Below are 14,480 nucleotides of genomic sequence, written 5' to 3'. Positions count from 1 at the left end.
TTTGGATAATGAAATGTCTGCAAGAAAACAATCAAGCTCAGAGAGAAACAAGGACCCTTCACTCTATAATGATTCTGCCTTGGAATTTTTATTTTCTTATAGACAGAGATTTGATGACCTAATAAAGCAGAAGAAGGAGGGGAGGAAGAAATAAATGTGATTTAAAATTATATGAGGGTATCTAATTTGAATTTGGGGGCAGCTAAATCATGGTTGTCCAACCTTTTGGCTTGCCTGGGCCTCTGAGTGAAGAGGAATTGTTTTGGGCCTCATATAAAACGTAAATTAATATACTGTATATAAATAACAAGCTTCCTTTACTTTTTTTTTTTAAAAAAATATTATCTTGTGTGGCCACAGTACTAGCTTTCCAGGGCCTCTGCAGCCCACAAGCCAGAGGTTCGACATGCCTGATCTAAATAATTATGGATCAGAGTTAAACACGAACATTAGTTTTTCTTGTTGTGATCACATTCATGGCATTCTTTCCCTTGGAAAAAGGCAGTCTGTTATAAAAGATGTTGGGGAAAAATAGAGTCCATTCAGAGCTACAAAATTATGTATAAATCATCTTATATTTTTAGAAAGTTAGATTAAAAGAAGGGTTATAGGGTTGAGGTCTTTCTATACCTCTAATGAAAAATATGTTGAGGTTGTGTAGTGTTCAGGCTCAGCTTCAAAAAGATTTGAAGCTTCAGAGCTTCATGGGTACCTTCTGCATTTTCGGTTGGATCTCAAATGGTTGTATTAATAATATTTCATACCAGAGCTATGTTTGACTCCTGATGCAATGAAAAACACTTGGGGGGTAGGGGGACACTCAAATTCAAAGTACTGCACAACTCTAGAAGGTCTTCTCTCAGGCAATTTAAATCCAAGCCACATAAGACTTTCAAGGTGATACTTTCATGTCACTGAAAATCATGTTGGAAATGAACCCCCTTCCTAAGGGAAGTGAAATTTCAGTTAAATTCTCAGGGGATAAAAAGGAACAGGGCAAAATTGCCAGCCATTATACATTTAAAAGGCAGCCAGTGCCATTTAACATCTAAGATGCAATGTTGGAGAGCACAGCAGGTACATAGCAGCACAACATTTCAAGTTGTTTTCTGTCTTCAAGCTGAAACATGAAGAATTGGTCATGTTATTTTGACCGAGACAAATGCATAAAGAAAGTGTCTGCTTTCTCTAATTTTTAAATCAACCTGAGTGTGTATGTGCAGTGTGAGGTGTCTTGTCATGCAGAACTTCTTGAAAGTGATTTAAGAAGACTTCACCCTTCCTGGTTCCTTCATCCCGAACTAAATTCATTCACTTTTTAGTAGCATACCAAATTGGTCCATAAACATTTCATTACCAGTAAACAGAGTGATACATCAGCAGCAGCAATTTTATTTCTTCCAACACTAATTGCATCCTTTTAAAACAAAACAAGAGCAAAGTCTGTTACCCCAACAATTGGAGAGTTTAGGGTTTCATAGCAGACACATTTCTCAAAAAGAACAGCTCTTTGCTTTTCTTATCTCCCAGTCCGTCTTACCTATTTTTCCATCCCCTTTGCCCCATGTCTATTTTTGCCTTGATGTATCCATTTTTCAGTTCACTGATTTAGTTTCCACATAATACTGTAGCTACAAAGGTATTTGAGTTGGGCTTGGTTAAATAAAACATACAGTAAATATGTCTATGGAGATTCTCAATCATCCAGGTTGTCAGACTGTGCTCCTTCTAAATCCCAAGAAAGAAATACTCAGACTCCATGGTGTAGAGCAGAATTATTCTTTTACTGGAAATTGAATGGTAGCAACAGAATCAATTCAAACTGAGATATTGGCGGGTAAAATGCATATACAAAGGGATAGAATTGCTCCCCTCCAAAGATCAAATGATTCTTCCAATTAAAACTTCTGAATAGGATCATGTGGTCATCTCCAGGTGATGATGAGGCTACTGTCAGTGACCTTGACATATTTTGATAAAGTTCGCAGCTGCGCAGAAAAAGGACAGAGGCTAGCGAAGAAATGGAAAGTTAAAACAAAGAATCCCCCCCTTTCTTAACCCAGCAAAGGAATGCAAAACACCTCCTGCCTTCTTCCCTCCAAGATTCCCCCTCCCACCGTTTCATGACAGCCGAAAGAGAGAAAAAGAGCATAGCAACAAATAAGCAATAGTTAGGGGTGAAGATATCTTGATAGTTAGGGTGAAGATATCTTGAGGCTGACATAGTCATGGCAGTACAAAGGTGATTTTCCAAAAGGCAATTGGACTTCCTTCTTTTTTTCTTCTTGAAAACATTTTGCTTCTCATCCAAGAAGCTTTATTGTGGCCTATGGGCTGTCAGCAGAGATAGCTGCAGAGTCAGATGAGGAGGAGGGGGAAGGGGAGCCTGGGCTGGCTTCGGGACCTTTGGAAGGCTCTGATATTGTTGTAGAGCGGCGGAATAACCTGAGGCAAACACGGAGCGAACTTCAGCTTTTACTTTATTGTAACAATAAAGGCAGCCAGCTGGCGGACAACAACAACAAACAAAGCAGCCAGCTGGCGGACAACAGCTGATACCATTTGACAGCTCCCTTTTATAGCCGGCTGTCAAATGGCATCAGCCAATAGGAACAGTCCGTGTTCCCGCTGGAAACATGGACCGGAGTGAAGACTTCAGCTCAGTCTTTTCCGAATGCCACACTCCTTTCCCCCAGAACGGAACATGCGTAGTCCTTCAGATAACTCGGGCGCTTGCGCAGGCGGACAGATCTTCTAAGTCCTGACGAAGCTGCTGCTGGAAGGAACTTTTCTGCTTGCTGGGCAACTTCTGGTGCCTGGCGTCTCGGCTTCAGGCGTTTATGGGTGAGGGATAGATGGCTGTTCAGGTAGGCTTGCGTTCCTGTCGGATCCGAGGGAAGTTTCTTTGGGTGCTGGCAGTTTCTCTGTTGCAGGAACCTCTTGAGGGCCATCTGCAGATGCACTCCAACGCCTTCTAAGCTGATCGATATGGCGGCGCCAGATGCACCCGTCTTGCAGTTGGACTCTGTAAGACTTAGGACCAGTTACAACCACAATTTGCCCAGGCATCCACAAAGAGTGTCCCGCATAGTTCTGGGCATAGACCTGGTCATTCTCAGCGAACTCCCTTGCCTGGCTTTTTTGACCCTAGGGGTGTGACTGGGGCATAATGCGGATGGAGTCTGTCTAGGGTGGTCCTCAGACATCTACCCATGAGAAGTTCAGCTGGAGACCTATTAGTGGTGGCACAGGGAGTTGTGTGCTGGGTCAGGAGGTACAAAGTAGACAGCCTTGCAAAGAAGATAGTTCTTGCTGGCGAATTTTGAAAGGCACAAATTCAGGGGCATAAGGAATTGCTGGCCACCCCCTTCCCACCCAGTCAAGAACTTGGGCAATTACCTTGTCCCTGGAAGAGTGGGCAGTGATATCGAGGGCAGTGATGGGGAGTTTGAGGTCGTTGATCTGGAAAACAGCATTAGTTGGTGCAGGATCCTCCACAGGAACAGGCAGGGGGCAGCGACTAAGAGCATCAGCGTGGCATAGACTCTTGCCAGGTCGATGAACCAGTGTATAGGAATAGGCAGCCAGAAATAAGATCCACCTGGTCATTCTTGGAGAGAAAATCTGAGGAGTTTTCTCTCACCAGACAGAAGGCCTAACAGAGGCTTGTGATCCGTGATCAACTCGAAATAGTGTCCATATAGAAACTCATGGAATTTTTTGACAGAAGCAACTGCAGCCAAAGCCTCCTTGTCAATTTGGCTGTAGTTGCGCTCAGCTGGGGAAAAAGTTCTGGAGAAAAAGGCAATGGGTGCCTCAGAACTGTTAGGCAGTCTATGACTTAAAACAGCACCTATGCCAAAAGGAGAAGCATCTGCTGCTAAAACTAAAGGTAAATGTTCATTAAATTGTATCAGGATAGCATTGGATGTAAGTAATGATTTGACAGCATGGAAGGCATGGGCTTCCCTAGGTCCCAAGTGCCAGGGGGATTGCTTGTCCAAGAGTTTGTGCAGAGGCTCTGCAACGGAAGCTTCATGAGGCAAAAATGAAACGTAAAAGTTAAGAAGTCCTAAAAAGGCCTGGAGCTCAGTTTTGTTAGTTGGCGTGGGTGCCTCGTGAATAGCTCTTACTTTGGATTCGATTGGGTGAATACCAGAGGCATCAATTCTGTATCCCAAAAATTCTACCTGTGGCGTGGCAATAGTGCACTTGTCCTTCTTTAACTTAAGACCATACTGTCTGAAACGATCGAGGACTCCTCTGACTCTTTGCAGTAACTGAGGCTTGTCAGGGGCAGATATTAAAATGTCATCAAAATATGGAATTACGCCTGGTAATCCTTGAAGAAGTCTTTCCATTAAGGATTGGAAAATTCCTGGGGCTACACTTACACCAAATTGGAGGTGCCTACATTTGAAAGCGCCCCTGTGCGTTACAATAGTTTGTAGTTCAGCGGCTGTGTCATCAACAGGGAACTGTTAATAGGCCTGTGACATGTCTAATTTAGCGAAAATGGTTCCTGGCTCAAAAGAATATAGTAGGTGCTGGATAACAGGGACTGGATAGGCGCTGATTGTAAATATTTGTTCAATGACGTTTTGTAATCCGTGCAGATTCTTATGCTCCCGTCTTTCTTCAGGGGTGTCATTATTGGGGTTTCCCATTTTGTGAAGTCCACAGGCTCTAATACACCTTGTTTAATTAATTTGTCAAGCTCCATGTCTAATTTGGGGCGGATTGCAAAAGGTACCCTTCAAGGCTTTAAACGGATTGGTACTGCCTGAGGGTCCAAGTTGAAAGATATTGGGGTTCCTGAATAACAGCCCAGCCCCTCACTGAACACATCAGCATAGTCATTAAACAAGGTGTCCACTTCAGCATTTGTAATAGAGTGGATTCCGCTTATATGGAGGCCAAGGGCAGGGAACCAGTCTAACCCCAACAGGCTAGGGAGGGCACCATCCACTACCACTAAAGACAAGTGACCTTTAAAATTTTGAAATTGTACAAAAAACTTGCCTCCAATGACTGGGATGGTTCTGCCTTGGTAGTCGCGTAGGGTTAACTGGCAGCCGAGAAGCTTCTTCTTAGCCATTCTGGGAAGTAGTTGTTTCAAGGTGCTCCAGGAGATGATGGACAGTGCTGAGCCTGTGTCAACCTCCATCCTGCAAGGTTTTCCTTCTATAGAAACAAAAACACTAATTTTGTTAGAGCCTTTGTTAGTCAGCTTGGCTTGATAGCAGGTAAAACAGTCTTCAGCTTGTTTTTGGAAATGTTGGGTTGTCTGAGGCTTTTGGGCAAAAGTCTTTCCTGCTTGACAGATCCTAGCTAAATGACCCTTCCTTTGGCATTTTAGACAAATGACATTCCTGAACTTGCAGGATGCCCTGAGGTGGTTTCCCCCACAGCTTAGACAAATGGGCTGATGCCGTGGAGGTAGATTGGGGTTTGGCCTGTTTTCCCCTTTGACTGGTTTTTTTGCTGCCTGAGGTGATTTACATCATTAACCTCTTCATAGCCTTCTTCATCGTAATGGATGGCTGAACTGCCCTGGCTAATTGGATTTCCCTGAATTTCTGCTGCTGAAAGTGCTGATAGTTCAGCAGCTTGAGACTCTTCAATTGCTAATTTAAGGGTTAAATCCCTTTTAGCCAATAGACACCTTTGTAGCCTTAAATCCCTGACTCCACAAACTAGTCGGTCTAATAACATGTCTTCCAGATAGTCTCTAAACCCACAATGCAAGGCAGCTGTTCGTAGGGCAGCCATGTACTCACTAATAGTCTCTCCCTCAGCCTGAATCCGTCTCCTAAAAGCATGACGCCTGGCAATTTGGGATGGCTTAGGGGAATAGTGGTTGGAAAGAATTTCCTGCACTTCTTCCCATGGAACAGTCTTAATTGAATGTGGACCCAATAATGCTGTAGCAGTGTCAAACACTGTGGCTCTGCAAAAACTTAAAAAGTAGGACTTTTTCCTATGGTCGGAAATGTCAGCAAGGTCTATGGCATCTAGGAAACAGTCAAATCAGTTTCTGTAGGACTCCCATGTTTCTGCTGTCGGTCTGAAAGGCGGGAATGCAGGGTTCGAAGTCATCTCGACTCAGCGGTGCTGGATCTTTCGAGGAAAGTTTAAATTCGCGCTTGTGAATAGTGACAGTAGCTCTTAAAGTGACATTCAGCTCGGTAGTGACTTCGGCTCTTTTTGTAATGACTTCGCTCAGCGATTCTTTGCCCGGTTGCCTCTTATAGGGATCCCGCCCTTGTCGCCAGTGTTGTAGAGCGGCAGAATAACCTGTGGCAAACACAGAGCGAACTTCAGCTTTTACTTTATTGTAACAATAAAGGGTTGCTGCCGCTGCCTCACTAACTAGACAGCCAGCTGGCAGACAACAGCTGATCTTGTTTGACAGCTCCCTTTTATAGCCGGCTGTCAAACGGCATCAGCCAATAGGAACAGTCCATGTTCCCGCTGGAAACACGGACCAGAGTGAAGACTTCAGCTCAGTCTTTTCCGAACGCCACAGATATGGAAACAGCATCAGAGACAAAGGCAGAGCCAGGGCCTTCCATCCTCCCCCAGGTGGAGGGTTAGCTTTCTTTGGGGCCTGACCTGAGTGAGAGGGAGGAACAGATGGGGCTCATCCCAGATGTGCATATGCATAGAGAGGAGAGGAGAGCAAAGGAAAACAATAAGCTAGCTCTCAGGGAAAAGCAGCCAGGAACATTAGCCAGCCCCTCCCTGATTGGGAAATAAATAGGAGGGGTTTGGGAGTGGCTGATTGTCACAGACAACCATTCATTTCTAGTATACAACAAGCAATTTGGATTTCTTGGATAAACCCAAGTTTGATTTTTTTGTTTATCCCTATGAATAAAGGACTGTTACTGCCTTGTTATAAAAAGGGGTTGTTTTATTTGTGAGTAAACATCTTATAACTACTTGCAAAGACTGGGTCAGAACAAGCTTCTGAAGAACTGGAAGCATTAGAAAGCATTAGAAACCAGATATTGTAGTACATGTCATGTATCCAAATAAAAACAATAAAATATAAAGCAGTGAAATAAAATAAAACTTTAAAAAATGATCAAGGAAAGGATAAAATAAATCTAGAATTCCCTGATATTCTCTATGCTATGTAATATTACTCCAAATCCATACAAAGTTAATTTGTGATCTGTGAATCACCAGTAGTAGAGGCTGAAAATGGATATTTAAAAAGGACTTCTGTTATTTTACATCTTTAGGTATCATTTCTGTTATCCCAGGAATGATCTATCTTATTTTATTTTTATTTGATTGATATTGTTGCTCAACTTATCAGGGAGATTCTGGTCAGTAGAAAATACAAAACATGATCAACAAATGATTCCATTTCTATGATTATTTTTTTAGGGAGAAAGCAGCCCAAAAGATTTAAAGGTTAGAATAGGCTTGCAATATTTAGGAATTATCATTTGTACTCTTTTAAATAATAATTTAATAAAGCCTGTCCTCCCTCTAATAAGTGCCAGAATCTTCTGCTGAAGTGCTGAAATGAATGCATTAAGAGTTGTTAACCTAATTTTGCGAAGCTTCTTCTCCGGTAACAACTGCAAACTAGGGCATACAAAACCTTTGCCAGATCAATTCTCAGCTCATCTGCCTGGAATCCACACTGTATAACGGACATTAATACAATTGAACAAGTCCAGAGGTATTTCACGAGAAAGAGTACTCCACTCCTCCACTCGCAATAGAATAGTTTATGCAGCCAGGCTTGAAATTTTGGACCTAGACAACTTAGAACTACGCCCCCTATGGACTGACCTAAGCTTAGTACACAAAATTGTCTGCTACAACGGTCCTACCTGTCAAAGACTACTTCAGCCTCAACCACAATAACACACAGGCAAACAATAGTTACAAACTCAAAGCAAACCGCTCCAAACTCGATTGCAGAAAATATGACTTCAGCAACAGAATGGTCAATGCTGTCAGATCTGTCTATCTGTCATTTCTTCAGTGGAAGAAGAAAAAGGGGAGGGGGGCTGATAAAGAAATTCTTTCTTGAAGTAACCTGAATATATTTAATCTTATATCGAATTTGTATAACCCACACATGATACGATGGAGGGAGAAAAGCCAGATGGCCAGAACTATCACCTCTGAGAGGCACAACCAGGAGATGAGAAGGTCATAAAAATTCCACAGTGAGATTGTACTTTGGGAATCTCTTGAATAGTTTGTTCTAACAAGAGGGGTGGGGGGGAATTAACATACTGGCTTTTGTTTCACTAAATACACATTGAGATAAGGGGAGGGGTTCTAAACTCCCTTATGTATCCCTGTATGCCTGAGGGACCTCAGAGGCTGCTTTGAACTCCTACATGAATTGTTTCATCTCAATAAAGAATTCCTTTGTGATACATTTGGATACATTTTCAGAAGTTCATTCTAGTTGAGTGAATGGGAAAAGTTCTGTAGCCTGACAAATGCCTGGAATGCACTGCCTGACTCTGTAGTTACATCCTCAAATCCCCAAAACTTTAACCTTAAACTTTCTACCATGGATCTCACTCCATTCCTAAGAGGTCTGTAAGGTGGTGTGCATAATCACACCAGCGTGCCTACCATCCCTGTTCAACTGTTCCCATTTATTTGTACTCATTTATTATGTATATACTTATACCTGTTTATACTTATATGTTTATTTGTTATTTTCATACTTGCTTTCTCATACATGCTTGACAAACTAAACTAATAAATGAATAAATAAATAAATAAATAAATAAATAAGTCTCACTTAGCTCTTCCAAACATTTCAGTAACTGTCATTTGATGTTTGTCTCTCTCTCAAAAAAAATAAAAAAATAAAAAAATAAACTCACATCCTCCTTGGTCTGTGCAACTTTGCTTGCCCCAGCTTAAAACTGACTATCATGGCTTCTTTACAAAAATCCTGCCTCAGTATTGTGTTAAGGCAAGTCATGTTTCCAATTCTATTTAACTCACAGCATCCCAGTTTTTCATTAGCAGAAGCAACCTAACATCTCATTGTCTTTTGAGATTTAATTGGCAGTCAATCATTTTTACCTCTGCTATTTGCAGGCTCAGAGGCAACAACTTTCCAAATACTAGAAGTAACAGTGATCTCCCACTCATGGATTTTATGTGGGTGTCTCAGCAAGTATTTCTCCCAGTTCTTGAATTCACTTAATCTCAATTCTATCCTATGTTCATTCTGTTGTAATGTCAGAAGGAGTGGTTTTGCATGAGAGAACATCAACATCTGTACGGATTAAGAGCAACGCTTTTCCACTCGGCTTTCTGTCATGAATATTTAAATTAATTAAACTTCAGCCTGGGCTTCAGTTCACTCTAATGACTTATCATAGTAACTTCTGCTCTTTTGAAATGAATGAAATGTTACAAATGCCTCTTGACCCTGGTAATTAAGTAGGATAGAAGGTGGTGAACTGCTCCCAACCACTTTATAACTTAAAGGTATCTATCAGTTCTTCATGCTGCCAAGGGTTGGGAGTGCTTCAGAAGCTTTTCCTTATTAAAAATCTTGACACTAAGTCTGGAAGTTATATCGCTGTTATTCCTCACCATACAGATGGAGAACTAAGAGTGAACAGACTGGATTCATAACCAAAACATGATCAATGCAAAGTCAGAGAGACTGCATATTTTTGTAGAAAGCGTTGTGTCTGCACAGACGCGGACACATAGCAGCACTCCTCAACCAGCGTGGAAATAATACTTTAAAGTCATTGGATAATGGAGTGGCAGGCAGCCGCTATATAAAGGCTACCCACCAGCCATTATCATTGTTGGAGTTACTTCGTTACTGAACTTACCTTAATAAACAAGTGTTGCAAATCCTTGGCTCTGGGTGTTTATTCCGATCCCGAATGTAACAGAAAGTCTTCTGTGAAGGATAGAACATCTCTACATATTAAATTAACGCAAGAGTGTTTCTTTTTACAATTTATTTGTTCAAGCATGTTTAAATTTTATTAGAATATTCCTTATTTTGTGAATAATGTATTTCTGATTTATCAGTATTGTGTTTTATTTATTACAGTTTGTTCTTTTGTTCTTCTAATGCCATAGTGGTTTTGTTTGTTTTATTTTGTTGTGAACTGTCATGCATTGTTTAGAATTCCATGGCTTGTATGCTTGAAAAATAAATAAATTAAATAAGCAAATAATTCCACACTTAAGTTTTGAAATTCTTCTGTCTTTTGGAGAGAAAAAAAATGGTAGAGCAAATTCTCTTCCATCAAACTGGATGAGATCTGAAATGCAAAGGTTCCCCCCCCCCCCCCAGCATGATATTAAATACTTTTCTTCTAACTTTACATGTCATTTGTTGATATGTGTATGAAGATGAATTTGAGATTTAATTATGTATTTTATCAATAGTAAACCATAATGCAATTTTATTACTCTGTAAAGTAATAAAAAGTAACAATGAAATTATGCCCAAGAAAACCACTGCACAGGCTTATCTTGTGCACAGTTGTGCTGTTTCTGGAACAGCCTCGGTCACCCTGTGCATGGGCTATTTATTTTTTATTTATTTATTTATTTATTTGATTTGCCAATTGTTTACAAGATAATAAGTATAAGTGTATACATAGTTGTGAATACATGAAATGGGTACATATAAGAAAAATAAAAGAAGAATAAGAGAAACAATAGGACAGGGACGGTAGGCACGTTGGTGCGCTTATGCACGCCCCCTACAGACCTCTTAGGAAAGGGGTGAGGTCAATAGTAGACAGTCTAAGGTTAAAGTTTTTGGGGTTTGGGGAAGAAACTACAGAGTCGCACATAAGGCTGTCCTTGAAGATAATTTGGAAGTTGTAACTGGTCCATAATGCTACTGTACCATATAATAACTCTGCTCCGTTAGTTGCACTGGTTATTGGTTTGCTTGTGGATTGAATTAAGAAAGCTAGTTAAGATCTATAAACCTCTTGTAGTCTACCTCTTGTAGCTTCTGCCCTTCCTCCATAATTATATGCAGTTGGCATGCATTCAGTCTTGTTGGTCAAATAATGTCATTTGAAGGGGCTTAGAAGCAAGCTGCTGTTGTCATAGCACCTATGCTGTAGAACCTCCCCAGAGGTTTGTACGCTACTTCTTTTTTGTGCCCTCAAATCAGTATTTGACAAGATTTCAAAAGTGGTTTGCCATTGTGTCCTGGGATGAGGGAGAATGGCTGACCTAGCTGGCTTCTTGCCTAAGGCAGGACAAGAACTCACAGTTTCTCAGTTTCTAACCTAAACAAAACTGACTCATACGGGCATTATCCTGCTTTTTTAAAACATGGTTATTCTGTTTGGTTTCAAGTTAGGGTAGGTAACAAATATCTTATGGGAATATATAACTTAGGTGCTATGTTGTCTTTCTCTGTGCAGCATTGCTTTTCTTTATTATGATATTTTTATGCTGTTTTGCACTGCAGTTGTCCTACCACCTATGATAACAATAGCAATAGCACTTAAATTTATATACTGCTTCACTGTGCTTTCACAGGCCTCTCTAAGCAGTTCACAGAGTCCACCTATTGTCCCCAACAATCTGGGTCCTCATTTTACCAACCTCGGAAGATTGGAAGGCTGAGTCAACCTTGAGCCGGTTAGGATTGAATTGCCAAACTGCTGGCAGCTGGTGATCAGCATAAGTAGCATACAGTACTGCATTCTAACCACTGCACCACAGTGGCTCTTCAATCTGATGGATTGTGTCTGTGAAGAAGGAGGTAAAGTGACTGACTACAGTGAAATAGAAATTTCCCCAAAAGGAGGAGCAGATTTCAAAGAGGGGATGAGACAACAGACAACACAACACAGAGTTAGATTGGAGATGATAGAGATAGAGATAGATAGAGAGAGGTGGGTATAGGCTTAATCTGGCAAGATTCTGTCTATTGTGTGTTAGCAAATAAAGAACTGAACTTTAGCTGGATTGTTCTATGTTGTTCTTGAGTTAGGCTTGGGTTACACCTTCCTTCCTAGAATCTTAAGCACATACACGCAGAGACAAAATCCCCTGCCTATTAGGATTTATTTATTATAATTATGGGCATATACTGTAGCTTGAGAAGCTCTTGCCATTTTAAGTAGATTTAAAACAGAGCTACACTGAGAGTTGACAAATTGAGCAACTAAATGTATTTAATAATGTCTAATTTCATAAGGGATTCTCAGTGTGTTTTGGTTCACTATAGCACTCTCAGACTTTTTTACAAGTTTCAGTTTCCAAAGCAGGGGAACAGGGAAGATGTAATTTTGTATTAAACAGGTTGGTTTCCACTTAGTTTCTATCCAGCTAAAAATGTCAAATTGATATGTTTGTGAGTGACTCAAGAGGAATAATTTTCTTCTACAAGCATCTTGAGAGCATCTTCTACAAGCATCTTTCCCATTTTCATTTACTTCCTGTGAGGCTTCCCCTAACGGATTAAGCCAGATGAATCAGAGATCAGTTGGTAGGTTGGCTGACAATGAAATAAGAAGGCTTTAGTTGTTTTGTTTTATTTATTCAATTTCTGTAACCACTTATCTCAGCCAAATGACTCTATCTTTACTCACAGTTATGATATCAGAGATGACTTTTGAAATTGATAGAGGTTAAAAGAGTTCTCATTTAGTAGCTTCCTGGTTCAGGAAACAAACAAGCAAACAAAAAAAAAAAAAAGGAATAAACGAAGTATAGGTTTAATCCTTGTGGCAATAAAGTAGTTGTGACTACTGGAAAACAAAGTTCTTGAATGCTCCTTGCATGATTCAGAAGAAGTGCTTCAGCTCTTCTTTGAGTGTCAATATCACACATATCTGCTCTTCAGAAATGCAGTCCCACTTCTTTGGGGTGCTTTCACAACTCTTATGAGAATAAAAGAAAAGTTCAGGCCCTTTAGAAATCATATTAATTTAATTAATGAACTCCTGCAAACCATGGCATATTATTTTTAATGTTTTCCAAGAAGCCAGAATAAAGGCAAGTTGCTTTAATTCTGTTCATACTTGTATAAAAATCAACACATTTCTTTCCAACAATTTCTAAGGTCTGCACAGTTCTAAAATTAACCATTTGAAACAGAGATGTACATCAAAGACACATAGAAAACTATTTTAATATATAATATTTTTTTCAGTTTCTATAGTATTTTTTATATGAAAAACTCTGTTGCTCCTAAATGTCTATGGAGATTCTCAATCATCCAGGTCATGGTTGTCCCAAAGGTGCTTTTTCAATAGGCAATTGGGCTTTGTTTTCCTTGAACATGTTTCACTTCCCATCCAAGAAGCTTCTTCAGTTCTGCAAAGTGCCTTCAAGGGAAAACAAAGTCCAGTTGCCATTTGAAAAAGTACAAGCTAAAATCATAAAAGTGCAAATTCCAGGTGACCACTAGATAGCAACAAAGAGATATAGAAAATTCTTTTTCAGTACAAGATCATACTTTTCCCTATTACATTCTACTCCCTATGTCTCCACCTCTTCCAAGGCTGCCATAATCCCATATCCAAAAGGAAAGGAAATGATATGTTCCCTTTAACTGAAGCATCAACATTTTGGAAGGTTGTAGATAAAGAAGTATACATTCCAATAAGTTGAATACTTTCAAGAGAATGCATACCCACACAACTATACATGCAGGAGAAAATCTCAGATCTGAGGCAAAAACAAAACGTATCTTGGTTTTCCAACTAATGCTATGCCCCAGTGTCAAAATTAATTTTATCTGGACTTGAGAAATCTTCTACTACATAAAACAGAACATTTTGGGAAGAATAAGAGATTCAGTATGTTAACATCATGTTTTAAGCAAGTCATTTGTCACACTAGAAAAAAATATAAAAACAGAATAGTAGAGTTGGAAGGGACCTAGGAGGTCTTTTAGTCCTCAAGCAGGAGACCCTTTATTTATTTATTTATTTTACTTTGTCAAGCGATTATAAGATAACAGGTATAAGAATAAACATAGTTATAAATACATATTTATAACTAAGATACATATAAGAAAAAATAAAAAGAAACAATAGGACAGGGACGGTAGACACATTGGTGCGCTTATGCACGCCCCCTACAGACCTCTTAGGAAAGGGGTGAGGTCAATAGTAGAAAGTCTAAGGTTAAAGTTTTTGGGGTTTGGGGAAGAAACCACAGAGTCAAAGTATTCCAGACTCTATAACATTACCATACATTACATACATTACATATATTATATACATTATACCAAACCCTATACCATTTCAGACAAGTGTAATAATGGAATGGAACGGAATAGAATAGAATAGAAAATAAGGAATGGAACAGAACAGAACATATGGAATGGAATGGAACAAAATAGAATAGAAAATATGGAATGGAATGGAATGGAATGGAATATGGAATGGAATGGAATGGAATAGAATGGAATATGGAATGGAATATGGAATGGAATGGAATGGAACAGAACAGAACAGAACAGAACAAAA

The sequence above is a fragment of the Notechis scutatus genome, chromosome 7 (assembly GCF_049901735.1).
Source record: "Notechis scutatus isolate UNSWTSFEM ecotype Mainland chromosome 7, rNotScu1.2, whole genome shotgun sequence".
Lineage (NCBI taxonomy): Eukaryota > Metazoa > Chordata > Lepidosauria > Squamata > Elapidae > Notechis > Notechis scutatus.
This window is presented reverse-complemented; position numbering follows the sequence as displayed.